Raw genomic sequence first — 13,493 nt, 5'->3', positions numbered from 1 at the left:
TATTACTAGTCATATACGGGGATAGCTGAGCACAGTCTCCCGGTTCCAGCTGGAAAGGTGTGCACGAGGGGAGGAGGAATCCAGGAGATCCTGGTGGGTGTTATGAAGACCATCCCACAAGCATCACGTGACGTTACAGAGGGCTCTGATGTTCTAAGATAGCTGCAATGGTAGAAGGGGTGTTAGCACAGTGCAAAGCAGGGTAAGCGTGTGTGTGTGTGTGTGTGTGTGGTTGGGAGAGCAGGAGAGGAACATATTAATATTCTTTGCCAGACAGATCCTTGTGCAGTTATAACGGAGCTCCCCATCACCATTTGTCACTTAGATTCTTACCTGTAACTGGCAGGGAAAACCCATCATCACTAGAAGGGCCCTGATTGGAAGCACTGCCCTATAAGATGATTACTGTCTCTTTGGTTTGAGCATGGCTGGGACCCTCCCTGCCACCTCTCGAAGACACCCAGGGCCGGGGAGAATGTGGGACCACCTCTGTGACTGTCCCATGGTGTAGCTCTCTCCCTCTGGATCCCTCTTCTCTAAGTTCTAGAACATTCTCTGGGGCCTTTTCTAACTGGCTTTTCAGATACACTATCTGAGGTTTGTGCTAGAGCCCAGGGCTGGAGGCTTCCATGCATGCGAGCTCAGAAAATCCCAGCAAGTTGCCTTCACGATGATTTCATTAGGGGAGAATTGAGATGCTGCTGCCCCAGGTACGAGTGAGGGCGCCTTCCCTGAGGGCCACACTCAGCTTCTAAAGAGAAGACCGTGGCAGAGGAAAAGTACAGACCTTCGCTGACAGCCCCACATGCTGATCTGTCTAGATAAAAACTTGGGAGAGGCCATTACCATCCAACAGCGCTGCTGGAAACTTGCCCAGATATCAATTCCTGGATGAGTAACCACAGAGAGACAGTTTCTGTCTCTGAGAGAATGGTCGAGGCAGTTTCTGAAAGATTCCAGAGCTCCTGGCTCATTTTCAACCGGGGTCTCAACATCTTCACTTTGCAGCCGAGGAGGCCGAAGGTCGTGGCGGGTGTGCTTCCCGTCCCGCAGGCAGGCAACGAACATGCCGGGCCCAGAAGCAGAAGGCCTCCGTCTAGTCCTGTGCCATGAGAATGCCTTCTCCCTGCATCGGAGTCAGCTGGTTGTATGTTTGTGCCTCTTGTCCATGCAAGTGATGTCTGTCGGCACTGCTCACAGCTGGACCCCCAGCCCCTAGACCAGGCCTTGGCCCATGGCGGCTCTAAGTATATGTTTGCTGAACAAATGAATGGCCATAACGGGAAGTTCCCCCAAGCTGTGCTTCCAGTGGGACAAACGGGCCCGTTATCCTCAGAGAAGTTTAAAGCCCCGTGGCCACTATGAATTGGAATTACAAAGTAACTGAGAGAGGATGGGGCAGAACATTTGAAAATAGCTCCCCACATCTGTCTAAGGAACGTGTCTCAAGCTGGATCCTCTCAGAAGCAGATTCTGACCGCAAGTGGCTGGTTTGGCAGGTGCTCAGGGAAGCACCAGCAGGGCTCTGTGGAGGGGAGAGAGGGCGGGAAGGAAGACAGTACAGTGTGCGTGAACCAGCAGGCTCTGGGCGTTGGGGCAGAGCCCCAGGGGGGCCTCTGGGAGACTTGGGAGTCGTTCCACGTACAGGTGAGGAGCTAGAGTGGGGACCCACCAGCTCGCACTAATCGTGGGTGGAGAGCTGCTCCCAGGGTGTCAGCCCCTCCATGCCCCAGTCTGCCGGAGCAGCCAGGCTCATGCACGTGCGCGCTGACGCAGGTGGCCGACGGGAGATAACTGCTGCCCCCCTCTTCCTCCTTTTGATAAGTTAGGAAACTGAGGCTCAAAGCAGTTAAGGGACTTCCTGATAAGCAGTCAGGCTGGGCTTCAGGTCCAATTCCGTCTGGCCGTGGAGCTGTGCTCTCTCTGCTGTCCTTGTGGGTCCCCAGCACTTTCCCCGAGTGGAGCGTAGGGTGAGAGGGTCCCCCTGGCAGAATCTTCTCTGCCTTTTTCTAGGATGTGACTGCCCTGGTGTATTCCGTTATAACATCCTTCCTCCTTCTGTTCAGAGCAGTTAACTTTGCCTCATTATTATTTCATCGGGCTGAGCTTTAGTGAACCACAGCCTTTAATTTGTTTATTTAACATTCCTGGTCTGCACTTGCAGATAGAGTAAAACTGATTAGTTAATTAATTGTAGCCTGCCACAGCTCATGCCGGATCGTGACAATATTTCAGAAGCTGATGGGAGCTCAGGCAGAGGTGGGTGGTGACGGAGATGGGTCACAGAGCCCTGGCCTGAGTGCAAGGCAGGGAGGGGACAGGCTGGCCTCCGTCAGCCCTGCCTGCCGAGTTCTGAGGCCACACAGGCCTGGTCGAGGCAAGAAGCAGGCCCGTGGCCTCAGTCCCAGCCATCGGGAATCCAGGTCCACCATGTTTCTTTGTGTAACACATTTAGTTGTATTTTTGGACCCAGGATTGGCTTTGGTGACATTGTCTTTCTGCCAAATTGATCCAGAAATTCCAGAGGAAGGGTTCCAAACATGGGGCATGTCTGAAATGGTCCTGGTTCTAACGGGCTTGGCTGGGACAGCTGTGAACCCCAGGGGGCCCCTAGACTCATCCCAGCAGCCGGTCTTGCCAAATCAAGTGCCCCATGGCTAGAAATCAGGCACTTTCTTCCTGTTTGAGATCAAGGCTTTGCCTTCCTCCAGGAACTGGGTCTGGAAGGGTGATGACCTTTCCCTCATTCTCCAGTCCTGTGTTGACACGAGACCCTGGCCCCCAGGATTCAGGTTTTGCCCAGCACGTTGTCCGCCACTGACCTCTTCTTGTACCCCCATGACACTGCCCAATTTTCATTCATTGCTAAATTCATAAGTGTTTATTAAGAGGCCTATTATGTGCCAGACTCTGCCCTAGGCACTGGGACACAGATGTGGCCCCTGCCTTCACAGGGCTTCCTCTCTTCCATCCAGGGAACATGGCTTTGTTTTGCTCCCTCTGCAGCCTTCCTACATTGCCCGCCAGCCTTGGTGGACCTTTTCTCTCGTGTTTGTTGAAAGCACTTCCTATGTGCTGGATGTTACCTCCTTTGATTTCCACCATAAGTGGAAAGGGTAGTGCAAGAAATACTCTTACAAATACTGCAAGAAGGAGTATTTAACTTGATGGGGGACGAAGGCTCCAGGAGATGACATGACCTGTGCCAAGCCAGGAGGTATCAGACTTAGCGCTTGAACCTGGGAATTGCACTTGGAAGTCCAGAGCACCGTCTATTCAACTTGGCTGACTGAGCTCCAGCCATCCCTCCTCTGTTCTGTTCTGCTGCTTTTGAAATGACCGTCAACTAGGGTGCTGTGCTGGGACATTTCTCCCAGGCTTGGGAGAAATGGAAGCTCTTGTTGTGAAATTGTATTTAGTGATCCTTTGCCTTGGGAAGGAGGAAAATGGCAGAAGAGACAGATTTTTCCAGGGTTGGGTTCCTCCTTGGACCCGGCCCCAGCTACTCAGCATGTGCCGTCTGGTTAGGACATACGGGCCAGTCTCAGATTAAAGCCCAGCCCTACAGGGACTTTGGCCTCTCCCAATGGCCTGGTTTGTCTATGGACACAGTGCCCATTACTCTATGTTAAATACTTGTAGCTCTACAATAAATACCTGTTGAAGAGTGAATCAAAATGAATGAAGAAACTATGCAAATTTTGGTCTTGTCACCTGCTACCTGGGGGACTTAGGGCAAGTCACTTCATTTTCCTCAGTCTGAGATTTATCAGCTGTAAAATGGAATTTATAATATAGAGGGTTGTTGTGGAGATTAAATGAAATAACGTGGAAACGTCCAGCTCAGTTCCTGGTATACAGTAGGTGCTAAGCTCAGCCTCCCAAATTCAGGTTCAGGCAGGGATGGACAACGTCTTTCAGATTCGTTTTGTGCTCACCAGTCCATCTTTTTCTCTAATTCTCCCGGAAACGGAGAAATGCAGCTGCACACGGATGTTCCCACCACCCCCAGCGACTCTGGAAACATGTGCCTTGTTTATTCTCAGTCACCTCATCCACAGGATAGGGACACAGGCCTTTCATTCAGAGAGCTCCACAGGCAGCATGGAAGGCCTTGCCCACCTCTCAGCACCCTGAAAGAATGAGTGAGGTGTTGTTTCCATGTGCTGGGCAGAAGGATGGCAATTAGGAAGGATTCATTGTAATTACCTGTTTATCTCTGAGATTTGACCTAGGAGTGTTTCTGTTCAAACAACAGTGTTTAGCGGTACTCAGCTAGGCATACAACCTCCATCTGCTCCTTGGTTTCGGTGGACAGAGCCTGGGGGTGGGCGGAGGCATCCCTCTCTCAGCCTCACCAGCGAGCTTTGCTTTGTTGTCACCTTGAGTAGATCGCTTTGCAGAAACACCAGTCAGTGATGGCTCAAGGACCAACTAGTTTCGCTTTTGCTTTTTGATTGAGGAGTAGAGAGGCATTTCTTACAAAAGCATTCCTGACAGGGACTTGAGAAGGGACACAGTAGTTTCTAAGACAGTGTGGAGGATTTTTTAAAAACTCATTGAAGTATTGGAGAAAAGGTAACTGATTTGATCTGAGGCTGCTATGTTGAGGTGAAATATTAAAAGGAAAATATCTGTTGGCTTGGGTCAACTCAAAGCATCCAATTGTCTTTTTTTTTTTAATAAATTTATTTATTTTTGGCTGTGTTGGGTCTTCGTTGCTGTGCGCGGGCTTTCTCTAGCTGCGGTGAGTGGGGGCTACTCTTCTTTGCGGTGCGCGGGCTTCTCATTGCGGTGGCTTCTCTCGTTGTGGAGCACGGGCTCTAGGTGCGCAGGCTTCAGTGGTGGTGGCACATGGGCTCGGTAGTTGTGGCACGCGGGCTCTAGAGTGCAGGCTCAGTAGTTGTGGCGCACGGGCTTCCTTGCTCCGCGGCATGTGGGATCTTCCCGGACCGGGACTCGAACCTGTGTCCCCTGCATTGGCAGGCAGATTCTTAACCACTGCACCAGCAGGGAAGTCCAATTGTCTTTTAAGCAACAAACATTTAGAGACAGTCAATGGTGGAAAAGATACTATGGTGGGTGCGGAGGTGGGAGTGATGGTGAACTAAAAACAATTAAAATGTAACTGTCTTTCAGGGGTCCAAGGTCAAGTGAGAGAGACCCACCATGGACATACCAGAGATACCAGTTGCCATGGAATGGCTGACCTGCACAAAGTAAGGACAAGAAGCCAGAATGGGCTGCTTGGGTGGTGTGGTGGGAGGCTGCTTCCTGGAGGCCGCATAGTCTTGATAGAGGGAAAGATATAAGCACACAAGGGCAAGAAGAGGTCGTTTGGGCATGAAAGGCATTGGATCAAAGGCCCTGAGAATGGTCTGGCCATGGGACTGGTGGGGGAGCAGTCAGACTTACTCAGGGATAGGCTGGTTAGAAGACCTCAGATCCTAGTTTCCACTTTGTCAGCTAGTAGCTGGGTCACCCGGGCTAGGCGACCTCCCTGTCAGGGCATCACTGTCCTAGTGAACCTCATGGCTGATTAAAGACAAGAGTATGAAAATAAGTGTGAAGAGATTGTGCAACTCCCCTCCCTTTCTTCTCCTTAATTTCGTGCAAATCAATTCCACATGCCCAGTGGCCACTGGATATAAGATGAGGAAAGCCCCGTGACCCGCAGATGGTCATTGGGTGTGACCGGCCAGTGTCACCCTCATCCTTGCCCCAGAGAACTGAGTGCAGTCTGCATCCCCAGGTGGCAGTGTGAGACTCTGTGACCACAGCTGCACCCCATGACCATGCCAGGAACATGAACCAGGCAGGTCTCATCTTCCGTCATCCTTAAACTGAGATACGCCATCCCGCCACAGAGTTAGCTACATGCTGCAGCTGCTCCTGTGACAAAGATATTCCCGTAAACAATGAGGAAAACTTCCGGAAAACCTACTGTGGTAGGCAGAGTAATGGTCCCCAGAGAGGTCCTAATCCTTGGAAACTGTAAATCTGTTACCTCTTCTGGCGAGGGGAATTAAAGCTGCACATGGGATTAGTGTTGCTGGTCAGCCGCCCTTAAAATAGGGAGATTGTCTTGGATTATCTAGGTGGACCCAGCTTAATCATAAGCGTTCTTAAAAGTGGATGGCAGAACAGAGATGGCAGTGTAGCGGCGCGAGAAGAAATTAGCCCAGCACTGCTGGCTTCGGAGATGGAGGAGGGGGCCTTGAGCCAAGGAATGTGGGCAGCCTCTAGAAGCTGGAGAAGACAGGGCAACAGCCTCTCCCCTAGAGCCTCCAGAAAGGGGCACAGCCCTGCCAACATATTGACTTTAGCCCAGCGACACCTGTGTCAGACTTCTAATCTATAGGACTGTAAGATGATAAATTTGTGTTGTTTGAAGCTACCAAATTTGTGGTAATTTAGGAAATTACCACAGTGATAGGAACCTCCACCTACCCTCCACCTCTAATTCTCCTTCCTGAATTCCAAAAGATGCTGTCATTCGTATGTATGTTCACTCATGCATTCATTCAGTTGCGCTTACATATACTCATGTATTCCTATACTTTAGGTTCGTAATTTGTAAATAGAAGTTAACAGTAGAAAAATATTTCATAGGGTCTTTTTGAAGATTAAATTAAATGAAACAAGAAAAGGGCTTAGCACGTTGACTGGCGTGGCACAAGCCTTCATAAATGTTAGCTGTCTCTGCCATTTTTTTTTTTTCTTGTTGTTCAGTCAAAACATCTCTCTTGGGCACCAGGCTTGTCCCAGCTGTGCCTGAGCTCAGGCCGTGGTTCCTGGATGGAAGAACAGGTTGGGTGAGGGTCAAAGGGGGCTTTCTCTGAAGCCCTTCTCAGTAACTATGTGTCATTGGCCGCCTCTACCTACAAGGCAGGCTACTAGATTCAGTCCTTCTCTTAGGCTTATGGCTACCCTTGAACAAAACCAGGGTTCTCTTAGGGAGACAGGGAGATTGGATTTTAGTATGAAATTGCCCACAGTTGGTAAAGCTGTGGAGACAAAGGAAGGAAGTTAGTGAGAACAGGCAATGATCATTTGGGGAGTACCATTAGGTACCATATCTTTTATGTGTCCTTCCATGTAACCTCACAACCACCCTGCAAGGTTAGTAGTCTCGTCCCCATTTCAGTGTGATGGGACAGAGACCCAGCCTCACACAGCTAATAGGTGGAGGCACAATGGAACCTCTGGATTCCAAGTCTTCTGGATTCCAAGTCCACGCCCCTTCCATCCACCACTGCCTCACCTTCAAGGTGGGGGGCTGCAGACGAACCCAGCAGATTGAAAATCCCATTTCTCCCTGCTCTTTTATTCTCTGGCTTGACTGTAAAAAGAGGTGTTTCCTCCAGCAGGACACAGGCTGGTTTTCTCTGGTCTTTCCAGCTCCTCTCCTTCAGTGCTCGGGGAGCAGTGCTGCTCTCAACACCCACGCCAGCCCTGTCCCTGGGCAAGTGCAGCCAACAGGAAGCATCCCACGTTGATCCAGTGCAAACACAGTCATCACCGCTGAGCAAGGCTTCCAGAAGCAAAGCTCTCTGGCTCCTGAGAAACCTCATGTCCTGCTAACCTTTCCTTTGCAGCTTCTCTGGGCTGCAGGGGGCTGCCCCTGGCACTGCCTAGCACATATCTAGTTCCTCCTCTCGCCAGAGCGTTTCTTGCATCGTTGAAGCCCGTTGAGCTTTTCTGTTCACTTCGGGACAACATTTTGCTTCCTGGGTGCCCACTGGACAGCTGAGCCCATCTTGTGTGAGCCAGTCATCATGGAAAAACCCTTCAGGAGGCAAGACACAGGCGAGGGGTCCTCATGGAGAGTCCATCTGTCTGAACCGAGATCTGTCATCAATTGTCCTAACTGAAATTGAGGCACATTAGTAAGACGGTCAGCCAGCAAATAAAAGGGGGCCTTTAGCTATCATTTGGAAATAATTATCCAAGTAAAAATTGAATGAGTGATTAGGCTCAGTAGCTGAGGCAACATCTCTTAGACTAAAGCAGCTGTGCCTTTTAGATGCCCAAGGGTGACTGATGGCAGAGGAAAGCCTGCGTGTATCTCTGGGACCACATAAGGAGGCACGGGCAGGAGTTTCATAATGTCCTTCCCTGACTCACTGCAGGCAGGCCCTCTGGGGCTGAGCTGTGAGCACTTGAACCACAGCACTGGAGACACAGCGGTGACTGTCCACCTGCAGGACTCTTGCATCCAAACAGCAGTTTTCCCTGGCACGGGCTTGGGAAATTTTACCCCTCCGTTAGAGTGGCCTCCTGAGTTTTCCTCTCTAATCAGCCTTCATTCCCAACCACAGGATGGCCATGGTGATTAGACAAGACGGGGTGTGTGCTCTGCAGGTGTGCAAGTCGCCTTCCCATCCCCTAAACCTCCATCACTTGCTTTGTCAGCATCTCCTGCACGAAGACCGTTAGGTGTTCCATAGTGCTTCCTGGTTCTTTCTCTGCATGTTTATTTTTCATGCAGCTGAAATAGAATCCAAAAGAGAGAACAGTCAGAGTAAAGTTGACTAAGTACTTACTATGAGTGAGGCTTTGTGCCAAGGACTTTACAATAATTATCATATTGTTTCCCTAAGGCAATTACCATTATATTTACAGATTGAAAGTTTACAAGTTTACAGATTGAAAACTAAGGCTTGTAGAGATTATCCTGCCCAAGTACAGCCAGCTAGTAAGTCTAGAGCTAGGATTCAACCCATAGTGGTTTAGCTATGAAGGAAGTATAAATGAGAAACCTCCAGTAATCTACATGTTAACCCTCAAGTCTTAGACAGTGGATGTTTCTTATTATTTCCTGGAGCCAATACAAAATACTACTGTACCTTAGAAGCCCTTGGATAAATATTAAATTATATTTGATTAAAACTTTGATCAAAAAACCTGTTGCCATGTCCCAACATTGGAAACTAGAATTCCGTGTATGAGAGATCTGGTGCCTCCCTGTGAAATAGAACATTCAGCTCACTAGAACGTTAGGGTCCTGAGCATTCCAGATAAGAGCGTTTTCTCTATGATAAATGTAATGTATGCAATTTGGAGAAGAACTCACAGAATGTGTTTTGAGAAATACTGGGAAGTGGTTACTGTATCTAATGATGAATGGTCTTCATTCTGGTCTTTCCTTTCCCTTCAATTTCCATGTCCTGTCTGCTAAGGTGGGAGAGGTATAGAGGAGGAACAGTATTCATGCTTTATTTTTGCCTTTTATGTGTCTGCTCCCTTCATGGGTGGGAGGGGAGATGGCACAGGATCCACAAATCCTGGGGACCATAGCATGTGCCCTAATCCACTGATAACCTCCTCTTCTACACTGGGCTTCCCATCTGATAAAGAAGAGACTTGGGTTAATCTGCTCTCAAGTCAAAAAGACCTTCTCTTGGTTGTGTCTATTGCATCCACTGCAGTTCCCTTTTTTCCCAGGAAGGGATGGGAAAAGGGATCACATGTCCGTGTATCATTTCATTTTCTCAACACAAATCCTCCAGGCTAGGGTTTCACCCAATTTATAGACGAGGAAACTGAGGCTCTGGATGTTTGAATGGCTCATCGAAAGCCGTGTAGCCAGTGAGTGGTGGAGCTAAGCTTTAAGTCTAGGCATTTCGTACCCTGGCAGGAGTTGGGGTCTTGTAAGAGGCTACAGTTCTAAGTGGGGAACACCAGTGTAGACCACCCTTGAAGAAACTCTGCCCTGGGTGGAGGGGGGTGTCCAGTGGGACGTCTTGGCTTTGCCCACAACCTCTACCCCCTGCATCTTGAAGAGAAGAAGGCTGTTACTTGTATCACTCCAAATAAGATTTTACTTATTAAAAAAGCATACTTAGACTATAAATAAGGCAAAGAGGATTGAGTGCTTGAATGTTAACAAAATAAACCCCTTGGAAATAAATGAACATCTCATATTGCGCTTCATTTCAGTTTCATGAGCTCCAAAATAGCACTTCAAGTGATTAATGTTTTCTTCATTAGTTGTAAGTAAACCCAAGTAAAACCTTGCTCTTTAACATGTTTTTTTAGAAGATTGAGGGTAGTTCATTTCTAAGAATAACCTTTGGAAACCTGCTGTAGGCAATTCAAGGTGGTGGAGAGGGTATGCGCTTTGTGTCAGGCAGACCTGGGCTTGGATCTCGGTGCTATGACTTTCTGACTGTGTGCATCTGAAAGAATGAGCCTTAGTGTCACATTATGATATGGAAATATTAATGTGAACCTCACAGAATCATGGCGGTCTGTTACATTGTTGGCCCCCAATGAGCCAGGTCTCCTGGTATCCATGTGCTTTGAATCTAGGCTGTGTTTATGGCTTGTTTTAACCAGTAGAATGTGGTAGAACTTCCAAGAATACTAAAGTGTAAGTTGTTAGGTTTTCTAAAATTGTGATTCTCAACGGGAACCAATTTTACTCCCCAAGGGACATTTGGCAATGTCTAGAGACTTTTCTTATTGTCCCGACTGGAAGAGTGCTGCTGGCATCCAGTGAGTGGAGACCAGGGATGATGCTAAACATTTTGCAATGCGTAGGACAGGTGTCTGCCGCCGCCTCCCCCCAAAAGAATGATCCAACCTCAATTGTCGATAGTGCCAAGGTTGAGAAGCCCTTCTCTAAAGGCTTAGGCTGGGACCTGGCCCTAAGTCTCCATGCAAGAAAACCGGTTACATTGCTGGAAAGACCATGTAAAGAGGCTACCTGGAATTGATGAGACCACAGCGAGAAGGGGAAGCCCTAAGACTCCCTGGAGAGAGACCCACCACAGCTTCCTCAGCAGCAGAATACAGCCAATGAGTGATCATCAGCAAGACTGGCAGAAGAACTGCCCAGCTGAGCCCAGCCCTTTTTGCATAATCATGAGCAAAATGGAAATGTTTTGTTTGTTTCGGGCTAAGTTTTGAGATGGTTGTACATCAGTAGATAACTAAAATGATAGCACATATTAAAGGAAACTATAGTGTTTCAACCAACGTCAGAGTCCTTAGGCAGGGGATACTGTGACACGTCACCCAGATTCCCTCTTCAGGACTCAGCTCTCATCCCCCCCAGCTGCTGGTAGTATTGGTGGCTGACAGTTCACAGCCGAGTGCCCCTCTGGGATTTGCCTTCTGCTGAAGAGAGTCACCTCATCCAAGCTCAGAATGCCTTCCCTGGGGCAGCCTGCATCAGAGGACTGGTCCATGTGCGGGAAGAAAGTCCTGGAACCCTTGCCTTAAAGCAGGACAACAATAAAGTGTCATCTCAGTACTAGTGATCCCCGGGGCCATGGCTGAGATGGCAACTGCTGAACCCCTCCCTCGGCCGGCTCCAGCTTCTGTCACCTCCTCCAGGTCTTAATCTTGAGAAAATTCCCCCAGGAATCTCCTGTATGCAGATCTCGGTCTCACAGTCTCTTCCCCAGAAACCTGACTTGGAATACCTTCTTTTTCCCTGTCTTCCTCCCATCTGGAAGTTTTTGCCTTAAGACCCTCAGGACAGAAGGTAGTTTGGCCAAGAGCATGTCGTGGGATGCTGAATCAAGCCAGAGTCCCCGCTCCATCACTGGCTTTTCGGTCTCTGTTAAGTTTCAGTTGCCTTGACAACAAAGAAAGAAGCAAAAAGCCATGCCCTGAATGTGACGAGAGATTCGAAAGTTTAACTGTAACTCTGGGAAACTTATAAATAGCAAAGAAACACAGGGAAACATATTAATCTTCACCAGAAACGCAAGAAGTGCAAATTAAATCCACCTTGAGATACCATTTTACACTGACTAAATTAGCAGAACAAAGTAAAAATAAATTCAAATACACATTGCTGGTGACGTTATGGTGAATATTGGGTCCTCTTAATCTGCCAGTTTAAATATAAATTTCTCCACACTAGGAGAAAGCAATCTGGCAATACACAGTGGAAACTGTAAATATGCCCTTGCCCTCTGGCCCATTAATAAGAAAGTATCTGAATAAAGCTGTTTAAGAGAGGCTTGGGGATTTAAATTCTGATCTCTTAAATTTCACCAGGATGAAAAACAAATGCAGTGTAAATAAATATGTGCCGGATAACAAGAAGCTAGAACACAGAATTGGAAGATTGGGAGATATATATTATATAAGAAAAAAAGACTAGTATTGAACACGTGGCAATGTTTCTCAAAGCGTACGTAGTCTCCGGACTACGAGTATCCAAACTGCCTGGGCTTTTATTAAAAGGTGAGATCCTGAGCCTGACCCCAAATCTCAAGTAGCGGAGTTTATTGTGAATTGGGCCTGGGGACCTGCATTTTGAGTAAATTTTCCAGGTGTCCTTGTGCCTCCCAAGTATGACAGTTCTGCATTGAAGCCACCCCTTTATGCCTTTTTGAGGGGGTGGAATTGGGAGGGACATTACCTTTTTCAAATTTGCTGTCGTTATTTTGTTTTTATAATTGTTAAGGGGAAAAAATGTAATTTTCCTTGAGCACTCGGGAGAAAAGTCATTTTAATTATAGGTGTCTTAATAGTTCCTCATTAAGGGGCATAGCTTAACCTCATCCACCGGGGTAGGTTAAGTATCAAGAGAGAAAAGTCTTGCACTGAGAAAGGGCATTCTTATCATTATTAATCTTCCTAGTAATAGATACATATGATATATTTGAGAATCTTCCATTATGAACCATTTCCAGGTCCCCTTGGGTTCTGTGTCAAGCACACTCTTGGCTCCCAGCTTGGGAGGTTGGGACGGCTTCAGAGTGGTTGGAGAGCTGTTCTGAAGGTTGAAGCAGAGACGTTAAATCCCAAAGCTTAAAAACATTGTGCCCTTCAGTCTGGAGAGAGGAAGGACACCCGTGAGACAAGCGTGCCACAGAGTGGAATTGGGAAGATGGGCAGAAACATTAGATTTTGGCCATGCCCCGCCCCCCTTGCGTTGTGGCGTCATTAGCGCAGACTGAGCTTGCTGTCGTAAAACGAACGTATATTTCTGTCTCAAGAGCTTATTTTAACGACTGTATAACTACGTGCTAATCTAGCAAACTTTCGGGTCTAAAATTTAAGAAAAAAATGTCTGGCTTTATCAGAAACATCTTTTTTTTTTTTTTTGGTTGGTGGTTCTGCATGTGAAAGATGTTAAATATATTTCATGTTATTCTGGTCTACAGATTTGAAGAATTGAAGAAATATGTATTTCTATAGCAGGCTTAATTATATGAAGTGCTCATTTGAATTTCACTGTATATATATATATTTTTTTTTTTTTTTTTTTTTTTTTTTTTTGCGGTATGTGGGCCTCTCACTGTTGTGGCCTCTCCCGTTGCGGAGCACAGGCTCCGGACGTGCAGGCTCAGCGGTCATGGCTCACGGGCCCAGCCACTTAGTGGCATGTGGGATCTTCCCGGACCGGGGCACGAACCCGTGTCCCCTGCATCGGCAGGCAGACTCTCAACCACTGTGCCACCAGGGAAGCCCCTTCACTGTATATTTTTTAAATTAATTTTTATTAGAGTATAGTTGATTTACAGTGT

The 13,493-nt window shown here is 47.7% G+C and overlaps 1 long non-coding RNA gene across 1 annotated transcript in view; it reads left to right on the top strand.

The window, feature by feature from the left end:
- LOC309836589 overlaps positions 1-5,217 on the top strand; it is a 134,182-nt gene extending 128,965 nt beyond the window's left edge. The window contains exon 3 of the long non-coding RNA XR_014298172.1: positions 5,140-5,217. This is a non-coding gene — a long non-coding RNA (uncharacterized lncRNA). The remainder of the gene's footprint in view (positions 1-5,139) is intronic.
- Positions 5,218-13,493: the final 8,276 nt, after the last annotated feature.

Source organism: Grampus griseus (assembly GCF_964374135.1).
Source record: "Grampus griseus genome assembly, chromosome: 19".
NCBI lineage: Eukaryota > Metazoa > Chordata > Mammalia > Artiodactyla > Delphinidae > Grampus > Grampus griseus.
The sequence above is the reverse complement of the archived record's forward strand: the minus strand, read 5'-3'. Positions and strand labels throughout refer to the sequence as shown.